Here is a 12,091-nt window from a genome sequence, read left to right on the forward strand (position 1 = left end):
CACATAGTTTGATACAGAGAATAGAAGAACTACGTGTACAGTTGTTTGAACTTAGCAACCTCTTGGGATTTTCATGTGCAACAGTCTGTATATTTTACACAGAATCATGTGAAAAACAAAAAATATCCAGTGAGCAGCAGTTCTGCAGGCAGAAAGACCTTGTTGATGAGAGAGGTCAGAGAAGAATGGCCAGATTCTTTTGAGCTGACAGGAAGGCAACCAAAATTGTGAGCACAAAATCATCAGAAAACATAACACATCCAACCTTGAGGTGGATGGGCTGCAACAGCAGAAGACTACATTGCGTTCATCTGTCCAGTTTTGGTGATCGTGTGCCCACTGTAGAATTTAGTTTTGCATTCTCGGATGCTTTTCTGCTCACTACGGTTGTAAAAAGTATTTATTTGAGTTACTGTGGCCTTTCTGTCAGCTCGAACCAGTCTGGCCTTTTTTCCTCTGACCTCTGGAAAGACATAGAGAGTGGAATAAAGTGCCCTCTGCTGTGAGTGTGAGCACTGTTGCTGCCTCGTCTCTCCAAGTATGCCATGGATCAATGTGTCCTACAACAGCAGGAACAACATTCATTGCCAGAACAGTCACTGACAATAACAATCTCTGTTGTACCTCACAGGGATCCAACTTTCATATTCTAATCAGTGTTATTTTAGACCGGCTCTCTGTTCATCCTGTCGCTGGAGTGGATTTGTTATGATGGCCGGGGTCGTATGAAAGTGTGCCCAGTATACGTGCAGTGTGTGTCTCGGCGTGTGTGTGCCTCGGCGTGTGTGTGTGCACGTGTGTGTGTTTGTGTGTGTGTTTCATTGCCTTGCCTCCTGTGGCTCCATGCTCTAGAGAGGGAAATGACTGTGCTTTTATCTGTTCTTTTGAAGTGCCCCAACTACCTGCATTTGCCAACTTCACAAACACTGGCCATTATCTGATATCAAATGCAACACGTATGTTAACCATTCATTTGCCAAAAGAAAAATCACTTTACATGGAAAAAATCCACTTGTGCTGAGGTTTTTGCTTGCAGTGTGGAATGTGCTAGTTAATTTTAGTAGATTCTTAAATCACTAAGCTTACACTTTAGGCTAACAAGCTGAAATTAAAGAAAATGTAACTATGTACAAGACTATAATTTTCCCCATCATTTGAACTGATGGATTTCACAAAACCCCACCAATTTACAAAGGTAATACTTCTTCATAATGAATGTACCACACGTTGAAGCTTTGAAGCTGTAAAATTTCATTTTACGCAGTTACACTGCAGGAGGGAAGAAAAGCTGTTACAGTGTCTAACAAGCAATACTATGCCAGAGGTAGTTAACTGTGGCTATTAGATTGGATACAAGATGCCATTTAGAGGCCAGGGTGGTGTTTCTGTGCCAGACACAAAGAGATAAGGCTGTCCCCTCCTTGTCCGCGCATCATCCTGGGTGTCTGCCATCAGCATGGCTGCTGTGAATTCTCAGGGTGACAAAGTGCTGAGTAAGATTCTCAGAAAACCAAAGATAACTGAGAGATAGATAGCGCTGAATAAGGTGGATGAAAATGAAGAATAACAATAAGGAAGAAATTCATGGGAATAAACATAATGTCAGGATAAAGAGATTGCATGCAGTGATTAAAAGAATTTTCTAGAAGAACAAGAAATATGCTTTCTATATTAACATGAACAGACATTGATGGAATACTGTGGAAATTAAATTCCTTGAACTATCCCAAGAAAATTATAACAAGGAACTATATATAAATTACCCCACCTCACCCTCTTTGCATTGTGTATAAAAAAGAGAGTGCTGGAAATGACCATTATATCACCCCAGTCTTGCTGTGGGGCTGCTGCCAAGGTCAACATTATATCATACTAAACATGGAGAAACGTCACACCCATATATCACATTGTCCAGCTCTGATTACACCAATGGTAATAAAACGTTCTTCTCTCTGTTCTTTTGGTTTTTTTTTTTAAATGTTAGCATGATGCATGCCCATGCTTGGAGACCATTGCACTAAAACAACTTCCAAGGGAGACCTATCAATTTCTTCATGACTCTGACTACCTTAGATGTCATGAGTCTAGATATTCACATCTTGCACAGGTTATAAAATCTCTCTGTCTCTTTCTCTCTCTCTCTCTTTCTATATATATAAATATATATAAATATATATAAATATATAGTTGGTTCTTGATGGTTCACACATTTGTCATTACACAGATGAAATTAAATATCATGGGCAGGTTCAAACGGAAAAAAATAACAATGTGAGCAGGATTAAAAAAAAAAACAGCCCTTTCTATTAACATTATTAACATCTATTAACATTTCTAGTTAAGACCAATTATGAACAAGTGATGTAGCAGAGGTTGAGGAACTGTCAGTGCCAGAATTCACACACTGTGCTGAGAGTGCTGGCATTTCTACCACTCTTTTTTGGTATGTTATCTATATATGTCATTATTATTATTTGTGGGTGTTAACATAACACCAAGCAGCTGATTACATGGCAATTAACATTGTTTTGCACAGTAATTGTGCAATAATTATGTTCATAAAAGGTCAATGGAATCATCAATACAATATATTAACCACTCCAAACATCAAAATGAAAGTGCCCCTTAGTTTGCGTAATCACATTTATTGGCTACCAGCTGCTGTGCTGAGAAACCAGGATTAACCAATCAGAATTGTTCATTTTTACCACTTCTGTTTGAAAGCCAGCTAGCTACAATCAGAGTTCAGAGATATCAAAGTGACAACCTGTGATTTACTGAGGTTTACTGAAGGCCAAAAGAAGCATAGATAAAATGTAATTTCTGAATCAACTGTCATAAAGGTATTTTATGGTAACCTTATTCATATGGCAGGATTGACTGATGGTAGAAATCGGTTCTTCTACCACTGCTCCTCCTGCTGTCTCTCACCTACCCAAAATGCATGAGCGCATTTCACTAATCAATATTGATAAGTGAAATGAGAGACAGTGTGTATGACACACAGTATGTATTGCACAGATAATGTATTGTACAGATAGATAATGTAGTGATTTTATTTAGTTGCATTTCGTTATGTTTTCTCATTCCCCTCTGAAATACATTCCTTGTTACGCCACTGCAAATTAGTAGTCAAATTTAAACCAAGCTCATGTCTGCAGGAAATTCCTTTTTTGTTGCATTCCATGGGATTACAGTCCTGATCCACACTTCTAGTCTCAATCTATTTGTATATCTCTATTTGTATCTGTTCCAATTAATGTATTTGTATTCAGTTTCATCAGTCAGATATCCACTATATGTCCAAAAGTTTGTAGACGCCTGACAACTACACCCATATGTGGTTCTTCCCCAAACTGTTGCCACAAAGTTGGAAGCACACAATTGTATAGGATGCTTTTGTATGCTCTAGCATTAAAATTTCCCTTCTTTGGAACTAAAGGGTGAAGCTCAAACCAGTTCCAGCATGACAATGCCCCTGTGCACAAAGCAAGGTCCATGAAGACATGGTGTGTGAAGGTTGGAGTGTAAGAACTCGAGTGTCCTGCACAGATCCCTGACCTCAACACCACTGAACACTGTTAGGATGAATAGGAACACCAACTGCAACCCAGATATCCTCCTCACCCAACATCAGTGCCTGGCCTCACTAATGCTCTTGTGGCTAGAGGAAAGCCTTTCCATAAGAGTGGAGCTTATTATAACAGTAAAGGGGGACTAAATCTGAAATGGGATGTTCAACAAGCACATATGGTCAGGAGGTGATGGTCAGGTGTCCACAAACTTTAAGGCCACATAGTGTACTTCTTATGCTGAATACAAAACCATTCATCCAGAATTCAGTGATTCGTGCCTGCAGTCCACTAAAAAATGTATCTGTTTTTTTTTTTTTTTATTTTTAACACAGACAAATTCCATTCCCAAATTCCAAAACCCATAACCAAAGTTGCTCTTCATAAGGTCATCAACAAAAAATAAAATGTTCAAACCTGACAGGAATAACCTTCTTTCAGATGTGTTTAATACATTTGAGGTGACAGTGGGACTAACAATCCAAAGCAACTCCCTCAGGGCCTAATCCTCCCTCCACAGAAAAAAGATTCAAAGAGCAGAAGTTCATACACTTGCATATTATTTTTTCTAAGCAGTTTAGACACCTACAGCAGTCTATCTCACTTTGGTTTTCATAAATTATCTTATTAGTTAGTGAAACTGTGCTTTTGCTTATGTAAGTTACAGAGGTTAGGAGTTGATGTCACCAACCCAAAGGAAGGAGGACTGAGAGGGTGAATGAAGAGGTGGGTTGTTAAACCATGACATACGGCATTTCATTCAATAAAATGTCACACAGTGGTCTACCACTGCCTTGCCTCTGATAGTAAAACATGTTGTCTGAATTCTTATAGTGGTGGCGGCCCTATAAACATGCAGTGATGGAGAGATGCATATGTGGCCTGAGAGTTGATGAATGGGCAAAAGGAAATGGAAGCAGAGCATTTTAGTGGATGCAGAATTCTTAGGAAATCAAAAGCAGAATGCAAGATGATCTGATAATGCAACTTGGTGTAAGTGTGTTTGTCCATACATATGTTTGTAAGTGTTAGTTTGGGAGCACTGTATGAGAGTGTGTAATGTAGGGAGTGCATGGGGGGTAGATGATGAAAGTAGGGGTAGATAGAGAGAGAGAAACAGAGTTGTTTTAATGCAAACCATATGTGTTCTAAATCTTCAGTATTGTTCACAACTCAAACCAGCTGGCTCGCTCTTGGCTCATCCATCTAAATAAACATTCCTTGCTTGGCCTGGAGCACTGAGGACCTGTTGTTCATTAGGAACCGCTTTCTCCACTGCATCTCTTTCAAGTGTTTCTGAAACGTCTCAAACGTGACATGAAGAGAAAATGAAAAGCCTTACTTCACACAGCGGTTAAGACGTTTATCCCACCTCCATGCCATGTGCCTTTGTTATGGTGGCCCTCTGCTGTCAATACAAAGAGATCAGGGCCATTCTGGGTGGGCAGCATCCAGATGGTTGGACTAAGCAATTTTAGAATGAGCAATAACAAAACTGTTTGTATAAATTGGCTCATGTTCAAGAGCACCAAAGATCTGTAGGAGCAAAAACAGCCAGCTGCAAACAGAGTTTCTCCTTCAAAACCTTCATATCTAAATCTTCGGATGCAAATGTCACTTTGGCCTGCAGGAAGGAGCAGAATCCTTCCAGATTTTGCAACAGATAATCTCATGACCAGCAGGGGGTACATATACAAGCCAGGAAATCACATGAATAATGTAAGTTCAAGTGTAGCCTTCAGGCCTGATCCTCATGAGATGATTGGTGTACTGAGAGAAATTTATGATTCCTTGCCAAGATAGCCAATCACACATGAGTCTGAACACTATGGGGAGAAACTTGAATCCTGCTCATCACTGCAATGATGCTAATAGGTTTGCTAATGGCTTTCTACACCATATGTGGTTTGAGATATCTGTGTAACATTTATTGCAAAGCCAGCTTACAGTCTGTTTGATGCCATTTCAAAAGGCTCACAAACAGATCTGACATGTGATTTTACAGCAGTGAATAATTAGTGAGGTAATGCAGCTGAAACAGCATGAATCCTCCAGTCTCTACAGATAAATGGTATTTGAATTGAGGTTCGGTCATCACTACAATAAGCTGCCATCATTTCACCTGAAATATTGAAAGTTTCCAAATGTTATTTCCAAGAGTAAAGATGAATCTGTGGATATTTCCACATACTAGAGCTGTGCTCTGAGGTTTTGCAGGGTCATGGTTTAGAGTAACAACTGATCAGTGTTCTGTAACAGTGTGTTCAGTGTTGCACACTTTGCTGAAGAGCCACAGAGTGAGAGAGGTCTTTGATTCATTCATTCGTCTTCAGTAACTGCTTTATCCTGGTGATGGCCATGGTGGATGGTGGATCCAGAGCATATCATGGGAACACTGCGCATGAAATAGGTGTCACAGACCAGACTCAGCAGAAGAGTGAGGATCTGTGTTCATTAAAACACAGTCCAAAACCCAAGTCATTAGGCAAGCAATGGTCAAACATAACAAAGACACTAACAATCAAACAAGAGGGCAATCCAAAAGTGTAGTTGAGCGAGAGGTAGCAAAATGGCCAAAACACGGATCAAGCAAACAGAGAAAATACAGCTCAGAACTTACACGACACAAGAGATTGGCAAGACTTTGCAATGAAGAACTGAAAAGCATGTGGTTATGTAGATCAAAACCAATAAGTAAACAGGAAATGAAGAACTGATTAGAACTCTACAGTAACAGTAACCTCTGTTGGCAGGGAGGCATGCTGTCCTGGGCTGTTTTGATAGCAAGAATGCACCCTGGATAGGATGTGAGAGAACTCATCCAGAAGAAATAGTTTTCAGTAATAAAGGGTGATAAAATTGTAACATTTAAGTCACAAATGGGATCAGTGGGTGTTTGAAAATTCCTGTGCCTTCAGTTTAGATCAGCCTATAAGCCATGCACAATCTCCTTCTCAGTATCCATACTACCTCCATCCTCCTCCTCATCTTCATGCTTCTACTTTTCCCCATTATCCTCTTTTTCCTTTCTTTGTCTCCCAGATCATGCAAGACGTGCATTGACTGCTTTGGTGGTGGAGTCGTTAACCCCATTCAGATGGTAATGCTTACTGGATCTGCTTCTTAAAAGCTGCTGAGACATGCACATTTGTGAGTCAGTAAAATGAGGTTTCCTATTGTCTCACGTTTAAGTGCTTTCTCATGATTTGTCCAAAAACAGAGAGGAATTCTTTATAAAGGCCTATAAAACATGTTAGTCTCTTTTGAATCAGCAGGGCCTTTGGAATGGTCTCAAACACAAGAGTGATGACCAGTACTGGGAATGTCTAATTAGGCCATGTATGCTTCGGTTCTCCATTTAGGTCTTTCTAAACTCTAAAACCTTCCCATAAAATATTGTTTGTCTTCAGCTGGACTGTTTGTACTAATGTGCTGCCTCTGTTTCATATTATGAGTCCTAATGTGTTACTGAGGTTCTGCCACCCAGTGCTCTCCATGCTGTTGTGGTGGTCTTTTTGCATATGTGTGTTGTAATTGGGTTACCATCAGGTCAGCAGTGTATTGCTCAGTTTATATTACTAATAACACCTGGGCTACATAGAATCATGTCCTGGCATTTATTTTTATTTCATTTTAATGCCTGGGCTCCTGTTCAGTGTCATTTTCTTGGATTAAAGCTTATTTTAATAAAAACAGTAAACCAGAATATGTTTTTGTTTTCAGACCAAGGGAATCCACCACAACAAACGCAGTCCATTAGCTGGCAGCCAGTTAATCCATCTCTACTGATGGTAATATCAGAAGCAGGTAACATGTAGGAGTTCCAACTGCATATTTTCCACTATGGGGGACGAAAATGGTCTCTCTGACTTCAGCTGCACCTTTTCCTCCATAATGTTTACTCTAAAAATGCCAAGATCAACAGGTGATGTGAGGGGCTCTTTAGAAGAGGATCCCTCATATCCTGCTTTCTTGCTCTCAGTAGTGGGGCATAAGGGCTGAGTGAAGTAGCCAGGAGTCTCTGAAGTAGCTATGTCAGTGCTGTTGTGGCCAAAACTCACTTGAATAAACCTTCTGAAAAGTATATCTTTGAAGGTACATGGTCGTACCTCAGCAGTGGTAGTCTAAAATTGCTCACTAGTGCTGTTTAGATGGCTAGGTTAGTGTAAGATGTTCTGTAGTATGGCAGACAGTGTTAATATATTTTGTGGCTGAGTCAGCAGGTAAGTGAGGGTTTGAGTCTTGTGAATCTACCAAAACCTACTGTATAAACCATTTATGCAAAACATAGTGTATCACTTATGAACAAATTGTAATTTAGCACATTACTATTATATGATTATTATGCTAAATAATATACAGTATGTATAACTTTGAGTTGTCGAGAACTATAACTATTTCTTCTCTACTGGGCAAATAAATTCACTGGATTTCACAAGATGTTTAAGAAGCTAATATCATTAAATGTTCTCCCAAACCCTTGCCTTGACCACTTGACCATTCTTATGAATTTCGAATTGTGAAACCATGTTAAAACTAATATTACAAAACAGAAACTAGATTGCATGCAAAGAAAACAAGATTGCTTGAAAAGCAAATAATGAATTCCAACTTCAACCTTAAACTATTCATAGCCACATTGCGTGCAGATTTCTTTCTTACTGAAACACATGAGCTCTCCACCTCTAGCGTGCAACCGACTTTAGTCTGGCCCCAGTGAGAGACTCAGGAGATGAATGTGGTGTCTGGTGAAGGCTATGAAGCTTAGTTTTGCTGACATCCTCACTGGTTTAGTGGCCAGCAGTTTGCAATGTGCGGTTCAACCATTGTCACCATAATACTAAAGTCTACCCTTACAGTACATCCACCTGACCTTGCTGGAAAAAAGGACAAAAGTCATTAAGGTAATTTGTGGAATTCCAGTTGGCTTTTATTCGATTTTGTATGTTTGGGCAAATGACAGATGAAGAAGAATTGTAATCAGTCTATCCTGCTTAATGTCTTAGCTTTGAACCTAGACACTTGTGTTACTGGTCTCACAATTGCAAATTTCTACGAACGTTCACAATGCAGTTTGTATGAAATATTTTGTGTGAGATCTGGCTGCAGTATGTCATGATAAGTTTTGTGCATAAGTAGTGTCATATCCAGATGTGTTTGTAATTTGCAGATTAACTTTCCTCCTTCTGAATTATTGAGAGGCTCTGGTTCAGCTGATAATAGTGAAAAAAGTCTTTAATTGAACTATAAATCTGACTGAGCTCTAAGTCCCAGTTCAGATGCACTATGCACATGAGAGAATATCAGACCTTCTAAAATCTAGCATGTGATGGAGAACTCATTTAGCATATTCCCTCACGGTAGCTTGCTCTCTTGTTTAGATCAGTCGGCCGCCTCTGTGAGCTTCTGTTCAGGTCTGTAGAAGTGTTTAAGGCAATAACACAAGGGAGCTTTTGCCTTCCAAATCGGCACATATATCTTGTTACAAAAACACTACTACAGCCCCCTCACTCACAAGGACCTGATCACAATATGGTTCATAGACCATTTGAAAATAATTTTATAGTCTTGGTTTTACATTCCTAAATGGAAAATAATTTTACAAAGGTAGGTTTGTCATGGGGGAAACATTATGGATATTAACATATGCAGACTATACATTTCTATAAATATACTGTAATACATTAAAGAGTTAGCGTGTTTTGTTTGACAGATTATACCATGAGTTTCACCTCAAACACTCAAAGTCCCAAAATCACATTACTGGGCACAAATCAAGCTTTTTTTGGCCAAAAGACACACTGGGCCTTTTAAAGCTAATCAGGGATGACACCAGCTTTTATTCTGGGCCCAGCCATTGGATCAGTTTTACTTGTTTATTCAGCCATTAAAGTCACCAAATTGTCTACAGTATAATATAGTAAGGTAAACAAACTGGACATGTGTTAAAACCGTACAGGTGTTTTACTACTCATTTGTGGGACATCATCCGAACAATTTCGTATGTGTACATGTATTCTGTATTTTAATGAATAATCGAAGGGATATTCAGCTCATTTGGCACATCCTGTGAAAATAGTTGTTTTAGTTTGCTTGGATAGGAGTGCATTGAAGCTGGATCACTAAAATCTTTGTATTTGAACGTGGTATTATATTATGCGTGTGTGTTTTTTTATAGAGTGGGCCAGGGCACATCAGGGAACCAAGTCATGTGGGGCCGTATTCTCAACGAATCTTATCTAAGAGTTCTAATTGGCAATAAAACCCTATTCTTCTTCTTCTTCCCGAAAGCAACTTTTACTAATTCCCAGGCAAAGAGAAAGGGTTTGGTCGACCCATTTGCCACAAATGATGGAGTGGTATATGACGGAATATTAGCAGGAATATTAGTATGTTAGCAGGTTAAAAAAAATAAAGGAAATCCCATTATATCATAGTAGGATATTATAACACAATGTCATATTGAAGCCGTATCACCTTTCTCAAGCAGCTCTATTCCTCACCCTAGCATGGAGACTAAGCCTAACAAGCCTGTGGAGAAACCCCATTTGCATCTCCTCTACTTGTGACCTTATTCTTTCATTTGCTACCCACACCTCATGATCCTAGATTCATTCACAAACTGAGCTCCTCCTTCACGACACACTGATGGTGACCCAATCTGTTTGTCGATCTCACATAACAGATAATATGTTTAGCTAATTGTTAACATACATTGCAATAACCATGGCTTTCTAGTTTATGATGTTTATGTAGTTTATTTGTAGACTAAAAGGCAACTGATTGAATTGTTTGGATGTTGAAACTATTAAACTGTTATTGCATGATGTGTCACACAATTGAGACAATACCTTTTTAAAGACTCATTAAAAGTTTTAAGCGCATGAACTCAATCACTCCATTAAACATCAACAGCCAGTCTCACAGAAAAAAACTTTCACATGCAACTTATTTGCAGCACCTTCCATACGTCGAATATCAACATTCTGGCACAAGCATACATTATAATATGATAGATATAGCAATGTATCAAGCATTCGCTCGAATACTCTGTATGCCATGTTCTGCACCAACGTATGTGAACCAAGCTAACTTCTATCACTACACCATTTGAATAAGATCAATATGTAATAATAATTTTACCTCTTTTTTTTTTTACATATTGAGCATAGTGTTTTCATGGCATACCATTAGACTTACTTCTTCTCTGCAGACACCATCAGGCTTGCAAGTCACACAGTATGGTAACACAGGTACTTTCAAAATGCGGATATTTTTTACCCTGTAAATTCTTTAAGCTACAGAGAATACAAAGACTTTCCACATTTTGAAAACACCCAAATCGCCCAGTTTAAGAGCTACTTTTATGTTGTGAATACAAACCTGACTGCCTTATTTGAGAAGAATAGCAAAGCATAACAAATATGGGTGCAATATAGTAACACACAGACACTTAAAAAATTCTTGAATAAAAATGATCTGGTTAGAGCTCTAAGCCACGAGGTCTGTTTACACGATGTGGTGCCGAGCATCACTATAACTGATGAGTTTAATTATGGTTGTCCAGTACCTTAAACGTTTCTTGATTTACATTTGATTCCTATTCAGCTGTTATTGTAATAATAATGTAATTCCACTGCTGCAACAATGTTATTATAGTTCTACAGTATGTACAGTTTAGTGATCTCCAATGTAAGCATGCAGAATTGCTGAATCAGCACTTCCCAAACATGTGGCTTTTGAAGCAAATCTTCCATCTCTGTTCCTCTCTGTCTGTTTCTCTCTTCTTCTTTCTATTCTTTCTTTCTTCCATTTCTGTTGTTTTCCCCCTTTTTCATCCAACTCTGCTAAGCCCATGTAGAAACTCTCCAGGATTGATGACCAGGCAAAAGTGTTGACAGTGAAGTTTAATTTGGCGAATTGATGTTACTTTTTGCCTCCAGATAAAAGACCGTTTCAGGTTTCTGTTCCAGTTTTTGTGTGCTGAAAGTCGAAGGAGGTATTATAAAGTGTTGCTGGTGTTCATTTCTCTTTGTCTCATTGACTGAGCATAAGGCGAATGATCAATTTGTTGGGCCATCCATAGTCATGATGTAATGCTTATATTAAAAGATTTATACTTACTGAGCAAGGTCAAGTTAGCACTTCTTTAACCTATAATAATTTAAGGTTTATTTTGCTAGCCTGATGTATGTTGAGGGGAAAAAAAATAAATGGCAGTCTTTTGGGATGCAGAAGGCTTTATGTTTGAGAGATCATGTAGTCAGAGATTGAGTTACACTGCACATCTGTGGGCTAGAATGGCATCTCAACTCATAGCTCTCTCCCACTAATCTCCCAGTATCCTTCACTTTCTCACCTCACTTCTACTTACCCACTTTCTTGCTCTCTTTTTTCCACCTATAGTTTTCTCTTTTTCACACGTGCATTCTGATATTTTCTCTTTCGTGCATGCTGATATTTGCATGGGAAAGTGTACTTTCAGCCACACACCTGTGTCTAACCACCCACACCCCACA

The sequence above is a fragment of the Pangasianodon hypophthalmus genome, chromosome 19, assembly GCF_027358585.1.
Source record: "Pangasianodon hypophthalmus isolate fPanHyp1 chromosome 19, fPanHyp1.pri, whole genome shotgun sequence".
Lineage (NCBI taxonomy): Eukaryota > Metazoa > Chordata > Actinopteri > Siluriformes > Pangasiidae > Pangasianodon > Pangasianodon hypophthalmus.